The sequence below is a fragment of the Corythoichthys intestinalis genome, chromosome 17 (assembly GCF_030265065.1).
Source record: "Corythoichthys intestinalis isolate RoL2023-P3 chromosome 17, ASM3026506v1, whole genome shotgun sequence".
NCBI lineage: Eukaryota > Metazoa > Chordata > Actinopteri > Syngnathiformes > Syngnathidae > Corythoichthys > Corythoichthys intestinalis.
In genome coordinates this window covers 35,248,427-35,256,889 of record NC_080411.1, presented here as the reverse complement: position 1 = coordinate 35,256,889, position 8,463 = coordinate 35,248,427, and positions in this window count along the sequence as shown.

Below are 8,463 nucleotides of genomic sequence, written 5' to 3'. Positions count from 1 at the left end.
TCTGCTGTAAATCGGAATGAGTTTGCCATGGGTAGACATCCAATCCATTTGAACTGAGAGGGTCATTGGACATCTAACACTGTCAATGGTAGCAAATGCGTTAAAATATGATGACCTTATTCTTAGGTTATGGTGATTGTATTCTTCTAAGCTTCAAGTATTTTGCATGATAATTGCTTCCATATTTTCCATATTTTAGGAGTATACTGTATATACTGTACTTGTGCATGCTTGTTTACCACTATTTTCAATGGGCAAGATTTGCGAAAAACTTTTTGTTTTTGAGGTTTTTTGTTGCGTTTTTGTTATTTTACGCATTTTTCAGCAAAATCCGCAAAAAAAAACGGGGATACCTTTCTTTCACAACTTCTGCATTTCGCAAAAATGAGAGGAAACCTCAAAAACAGTTTTTAGGTTTGGTTCCACCCAATCGGTGCCGTTTTATAAGATGTTCTAATACTACCCGGCATGCACACAGATGCACCAGGTGGTGCTCAAGCACTGGCCCTTGCCCTCTTAACCGAGCAGGTGCCCCTATCAAGGTTATTAAGTCATGTTAGTAATGCGTGAGCCCCCAAGCGCCGCAGCCATAATCACTGTGACAGCGCCCTCTATCCTCCAAACGGGGAAACACGTCACAGCACAGTAAAATAGCTTACATCCATGCTCTCTCCTCGCCCCTGCCTGCAGCCCCGACACAGAGGTAAGAAATAATGTGAATGTGTATATGCCGTCCTAAACCTCAGTTGCTTAACTATTTGTCTCGTGAAGTAGCCATTGTCTATGTGCAACTCTCTAAATTAGACGAATGCCCAGTCCCACCTTTTAAAAAAGCTAGGCTAGCCGCTCGCCATAAATCAATTAATAGCTGTAACATGGCGACTAGCACACAACCAGAGGGCAAAAACCACAAAAATAAATAAAACTATATCCTGTAATGCCCTCGGCTGGGAGAGGAGAGCAGTCAGGAATGGCTTCGCTCACTTTACTGTGACAACAATGAAAACAATAATACAGTGGGGCTGCTGCGGAGTGCGACTGCTATCACTACCTCCCAGTCAGTTCTCTCTCACTCGCTCGCTTCCCCCTACGTCACAGCCAGGACGTCCAGAGCATCTCTTAAAGGGGCTGCACATAGTTACGGACATTATAGACTTATAGCTCAATATTTAGTCATGTGTTTGCATGTTTAGTACGAGTACTGCTACTTCGGGGGAATGTTGCTGCTAAACAAAAACTAATAAGACTCAAAGTAAACGCACACAGAAAACATTTTCAGGTAGTCCCCGGGTTACACCGTATCCGACTTACGTAATTTCAACATCACGATGCCGTGTATAGTATTGATTTTTGTTTTGTGATGCATGGTTTTATTTTGCGCAAGAAGCATAGAGCAGGTGGTACTTCTGCAAACGAGTAAGAGCACATGTACACACTAAGAGGAACGTATTTGCACACACGAAGAAGAGCGTGAGTACACACAAAGAACAAATTTGCGCACACAAAGAGGAGCGCATGCACACACATGAGGATACGTCATTTGCTCCCACAAAGAAGGGAAAAGAGCTGCAAGCCTGCGCGCACAATTGTTGCTTGCGAAGCATCCACAGAGGCAACACCTGTGTATAACACTTTTTAGTACTGTTTAATGTGCGTTTTCAGTTGTGGTCGAATACTTGGGGCGAGTTGATGTGATTGTATTTGATGATCTGCGGATGCTAACTGATGCACGCTAATCTTTCGTGTGAATTATTATTGCTGTATCAGCAGCTAGTTATAAACGCAGTTTTTAATTGCTGTTATTGAAGATTAAACTGATTTAATTTCATTTTTATTTTAGTTTCATTATGCACGTGTTGATGTCGTGAGCAGCTGAATGCCCAGAGGAAAAGAAAATCTGAAAAGAGATCTCCAAAATATCTCATTTATTTCTCCTAGACAGCTGTGAGATCTGTGTGACGCCAAACTGAGACTAAGGTTTATTTCTCCTGTGTCTCAGTTTTTTCTCTGGAGCAATAAAATGCACTAAATCTCAATTTAGTCTCCTTTTAAGTTTCAGAAGAGATCTCAACGAGCTCTCATATAATTCTCAGAGTTTCTCAACTTTTGTGTCTATTTGTGATCTCAGGCAGAGAAATCAGAGAGATCTCTCGATGAGCTCAGTCTACTCTTATCACAACTTCCGTTCATGCATCTCATTCTGAACTCAGACAGAGCAAATGAAGAGCTCTCCACAAGCACTCGTTGGATTCTCAGGCAATGCAAATTTATTTTTATAGAGGTTTTTGTATAGCATAATTCAACACAAAGCAATTCAAAGTGCTTTACATCACATGAATAACCACGATCAGAGATAAAATGATTTTAAAAAATTAAAAACATTAGTTCAAAAGAAATTTATAACAAAGACAATGAAAAGTCAATGATAAAAAAACTGTTGAATATTCTATTAGCAGCTTCTAAGAAATCTATTTCTAGGGGGGAAAAAAATAAAATCACCAACTGTTGAGGAATGGATAGATATTGTACATGAAATTTACGTCATGGAAAAGCTGTCATTTTAACTTAAATTAGAGATTGATACATTTTATTTCATATGGTACAAATGGACAAACGTGAAACCAATTAGAATGGATTTCAATTGATGCTCAACAGAGAAAGTACCACCTTACTTTTTGGGGGGTAAGAAAACAATATCAGATGTGCTCCCAAATGTTTTAAGTTGCTGTATGTTGTTTATTTATGTACTTTTTAATTAATTAATTATTTATTTAATTTCTTTTTTGTTGTTGTTTCCGTTAAAAAAGTAATGTATCGAGAAATGGACTATCGTCATTCACTGTTGTAAGTACAATGTACAGTATATTATTGTTGAGAATCTAAATGATATTAAAAAAGAAAAAAAAAGAATTGAAACAGGCAATAAAATTATACTTAAAATGAATAAAAAACAAATTGCTTGAAGGTTAAAATATATAGACCGTTATGGATATGCTGTGATAAACAAAATCGTTTTTAGTCCTGATTTAAAAGGAGCTAACAGTTTGAGCACACTTCAGACCTTCAGGTAACTTGTTTCAGAGGTGAGGAGCATGATACTAAATGCTTCCTCACCCTGCTTGGTTCTTGTTCTTGGAACATACAACAGATCGGTTCCAGATGACCTTAGGGGTCTCTATGATTCTTTTGGTCCAAGGCCATGAAAGTGTTTTATAGACGAGCAGTATCAATTTCTAGTCTATCCTTTGACTCACTGGAAGCCAGTGTAATGATTTCCAAAACTGGTGTAATGTGGTCCAGTTTTCTTGTACTGTATTTGTAAGGACTCTGGCAGCAGCATTCTGTACTAGCTGCAGCGTCCTGACTGATTAAAAAAAAAAAAAAAAAAAAAATCAAGACCTGTAAATATACTGCTGCAATAGTCCAATCTCCTGAAAATGAACCGCACAATCAAACTTATCTGTATCCTTTATAGAGGAGCAATATTCATGCTTTACTGGTGTCAGAAATGGAGCTGCAGGGTCAATGAAGTTGGGGATGACGGGATAAAAAAGCATAGATAGTTCATAAATATGATTTTACATATAGAAGTGCACAAAATATGGTATGCAATTTATTCAGAATGAAAAGGGTTATAGTAATTGAATAATTATAAAGTATATTATATATGAAGAGATAGTTATTATATATAAAGAGAAATTGATTAACATATAGTTAGAAAAAAATCAATAATCATAATGAAAACGATCACGGTGGTACATTTACAAACCGGTAGGTACAAAATGCACAAAGGAAAACTCTTACTGACGTGTAATAATGTTACCCTTCTAAAATTGTTATTATGATGGTGTTATAAGGTCATTAAATTTCATAAAAACTAAATAATATGATATTGAATTAATGAAGATGTAAACATTTCAGTTAGCTTAAATTAAAATGAAAACAAGGCTTTAAAAACTCCAAGAACTGAAAATGTATTGTATATTAATAAAGCCAAATAAACTCAATTTATGAATATTTAAATTTTTTTTTTTTTTTTTTTTTTTAATTAGCCTCATGTAGTCATGCGTATATAAAGAACAGTTTTGTAAATTAATTCTTACTTAAAATGCAGCTGAAATCACTCAGCGTTGACCGGCGCTGCAGCGCTGTTTTCTTCATGCACTGTCAAGCTGTATGTGGCGCGAAACACTGTGAACTTTCAACCCTGAAGATAATGCAGACCTAACGTCTACATTGGAAGAAAGCGCCATCAGTCACAAATGCTGCTTCGTCATTGGTTAACTCATAAGGGGGAGGCTGACCTAACGACGTCAAGTCGTACTACTCATCAAGTTGGTGTCAGGAAGAATGGAGGAAGAAGCCGTTTCAGGACAAAAAAGAGGGTAAGTAACATCTTTGTTGAACGGAATTTGGGTATAATTTATATGGCTTGTGTTTATGCTAGTTCTGATAGTTTTTTTTTGGGGGGGGGGGACTGGTCGGCAATAAGTGGCAAATAGTGAAGCTAGCTAGCTAGCTTGGGGGGGGCCATGAATTTACTGAAGTAAATATATTCATGTAAAAATATTAACTTTGGAATTATTTCTACAAACAGTGGCCCTAGACAGTCTTGGAGTTACATAAATTGTGTACAATTGGAACATCTTCTCATTGCAGTGAGACCCATTTTCTCTAGCTTCATGCAACGAGTTTACATTGGGGTGACCAAAGGGTGATAGAGTAGGCAAAAATTTCACTCATGTAAGAGTAGCATTACTTCAAAATAATATCATTTTTCTTTTTTTATTTATTTATTTTTTAACAATTGTATTTTTTTTCCTGAGCGCAACATTATCTGTATGAACTGTTGTTTTAATGATACTGTAAAATAATCCATTGCATAACCACATTAAGCCAAAGGGGGGAAAAAATCATTGAATTCCAATGAGGAAAAAAAATCTATAAATGAGGCATTATTCGTCCAAAGAGCATGTGTGCCCTCTGGTGGAGAAAATAGTTCCTAGTTTTAATAGTGAAGAGTTCCTTCATAATTACTCATTTGAAATTAAAAGGATCATATCGCCGGTTTTCCATGGTCAATTATCTGCTCAATGCCCCCCTCCCGCTCTCCTTCAATCTCCCGACCCCTGCGCTCGCTGGTTTGTTTTCTCTGAGCTCTATGTTTGACACACACGTTACAATTGTGCCATAAAGCCAGACGGCTGGCGGAAGTACACCAATCGGCTGAATTGGACGGGAGAAGGATGACTTCTTTGGAAACAGCCAAGGGAGATTATTTTTGGCAAAATAAATGTTGCATGTTGAAAAACATCTGGGAAGCCTATCTGAATTTGTGTCTCTGGATATGGAGATTATTTTGTAGTATAACGGAATATTCTATCCATACAGAGAAGGCATACTTTAAAACTGTAGTTATAAGGCATCTTTGAGTAAATTCTGTGTATCATTTAAGTACCCCGAGGACATGCTGCTCTGCCTATTTTTTGGGAAATCAAAATATGGTCACCCTATTAACATTAAAAACTTGAGACATAGGGAATTGAGAAGGTGCATATTTTCACGATATATTAGCAATAAAAAGTTTTTTTTTTTAGGAGCAGTGTACAGAAAAGAAGAGCCCAACAACTTGTCCAATAAAAGTGCAATTCTTACAGAAATCTTAACATCATGGATCATCATGGATTTTTACTTTAATGTATCTTTGTTTTACGATGATTGGTATGGGGGATTTTAAATGATATTTTTCAGTCTTCGGTGGTCTAATATCGTTAAATGAACACAATGTGTGTATCTAAAGATATTAAGAAGTTGCTGTACCAAATTATGAGATGTGATGACAGTGTAAAACCAAATAAGACATTGAACCACTTTTTAAAATTAAAATGTATTATATTTCACAGATTGAATGGCCCAGCAGGAAATAATAAAAAAGAGATGCCCAAAAGAGCGCGATACCCACCGAAGAAGATGAGCTTTTATGACCCAGACCCTGACTCACCCAGAGATGACCAAGGTGGTAATTGAGTTATTATCTTACTACACGGCTTATCCAATTTTTAAAGTGATTGTTATTTTTAACTTGCATTGGACACTATAATAACCATTTTGTTTATTAGTGTCTGATCACTGGGATTATTATCAATATTGGCAGTTTAGTGAACAAATATTGATTTACAGGATTTTTTTAAAAAGAAATGTCTAGAAAAGGGAGCGTAACATCCCTTGAAACTATATTTTGGTGACAGAATTTTGCAACTCCATTCGTACAATTATCTCTACATGGGGGGGTGGTGATTGATTGATTGAAAGATGTTCTTTTAAAATCAAAATTATCTCGTTGAGGATAAGCGACTCAGAAAATGGGGGGGGGGGGGATTCCATTATACGCATCAATTTGCAAAAAGCTTTTTAATTGTTGCGACCTGCAGACCTATTACTACTTGATTGCAATTTTAGACTTTATTCTTTAAAATGTTTTGACAATTTTCTGAACTGTTTTAGCTGCCCATTATTTGAAATGAGAAAAAGTAAAAAATACAATGAAATGCATTTGATATATATATTTGATTTGCAAATTAATGTTTCAACCGGCCTCGAAAAATTTTCCGTTCGCATGTGAACGCTGATTTTTCACACACAAAAAAAGTCATCATTGGGGCATCAAAAATTCTGGGATGATGAGTGGCATAAAAGTTGTATACAGAATTTGGGGGGGGGGAAATTACGGTTCCATGGAAATTTGCCAAAAACGTTCCATTCATTTTTAATGGGATGCCACGTCCTAATTTCTAATTCACTTGTAATGTAATTTACATCGCATTGATGCCGTTGACGGCCATGTATGTCGAATCTATTGATGCCAATGCACCTGGATTCCACCGACGGCCATGGGCGTTTAAATTTCCCATTCATTTCCATTGTCATTCACATTGCATTGACACACAAGTACTCAATTGCCGATGAGGGCTATGTACGTCCATGCCATTGACAGCCAAGTATGTAGATTCTATTGACGTCAATGTACTTGGACTTCATTGATGCATATGTAAGTCGAAGCCATTGACGGTCATGGACGTCCAAATTTCCCATTCATTTCCAACCTCGAAAGGTCCCCAAACCAATCTGGGCAGGGCTAAGATCTGTATCTCCACACAGCAAAGCCCCATAGTAATTTCTCCAGAAATTACAGTTTCTAGTTCAATTTCTAATTTGTGCTTTCTTTTATACTGGCAGCTTACACCATGCGCTGCAGTACGCTGGATGATTGGACACCAGTCGAAAAAAGCCTTGATCAACAAATGTCGCATGAGGGGTACAACATAAATTCTAGATGTACTTAGACATTTGTTGCAGTGTTCAAAGCCCTAATACTGCTGGGCTTAGAGACATAATTTTTGTTTGCTGTCTTAAAAACTGTGTTGAACTTTTGTTAATATTATGGCTGTTAATGTTATTATAGCTATTTGAAATGTTGTAAATTGTTTGCACTTTGTTTTTTGTTGGTGTTAATTAAAAAATGTTTGCCCGCCTGTCTGCCTTGCCTCCATTTGCCTTCGTTTGGGTCCGCACCACTTGCCCGCACACATTCTTTGACCAAAATTCTCAACAGTACTCAATTTTCAAGTACAATGACTGTGTTGGAATTCACTAAAGCCATTTGTTCTAGAATAATAAAGCCTGATGGCTTTGGGTGTAACTTCTGTATCCCTCTGTCCTGCAGTGACGAGAGAGTAGTGTCCACCATTGTTTCTTTGGTCCATCAAGATGTTATGAAGTGGATGATCTGTGTTTAGAATGGTGAATCCAGTCAGGTGGGAGGAGAGGGTCACATGATTTAAGTGTCTCGTGTGTGTGCGCGCAGACGCGCGCGCATGGAAGGGAGAGTGAGCGAGAGACTCGTATATTTCTCCATAGTAGCTCCAATAATGGTCATTTTCTTTTTCAAAGGAGAAAAAGGAGTCATTAAAAACACTGAATTGAGATTAGCAAGGTATCTCCCTTAAGTCTCAAGTATGATTCCCTCTAATTTATTGTCTCACCTATTTCTCCTAGTGAATTTTAGGAGAAACATCTGAGAAACATTTTAGACAAAATAGAAACTGCAATGAGGCTAAGATGAGAATCTCAAATTTATCTCCCGAGCTATAGAAGAGCAAGCTTTGAGCAATAAAATTTTCCTCTGGGTGAAGTCAGCAAACAACACGGACGTCTGACATAGTCATTTTGGAAACTTAGCTCGCTGTCTAGCTAGGACTTAGCTCCAACATCTTGGCGAGGACAGCGCAATGCGGATAATACATGTTTTTGGATAGTTATTTGGGGTACTTAACGGGTTAATTCCAACTACGCGGAAATTCAGGGAAAGGAATTCGTTTGTAAGCCAGAGACTACCTGTATTTGAAACTCACCTGGAGGAAGTGAAACTGAGTGTCTGGCGTAGAAAGTAAATAAGCTCCAAGA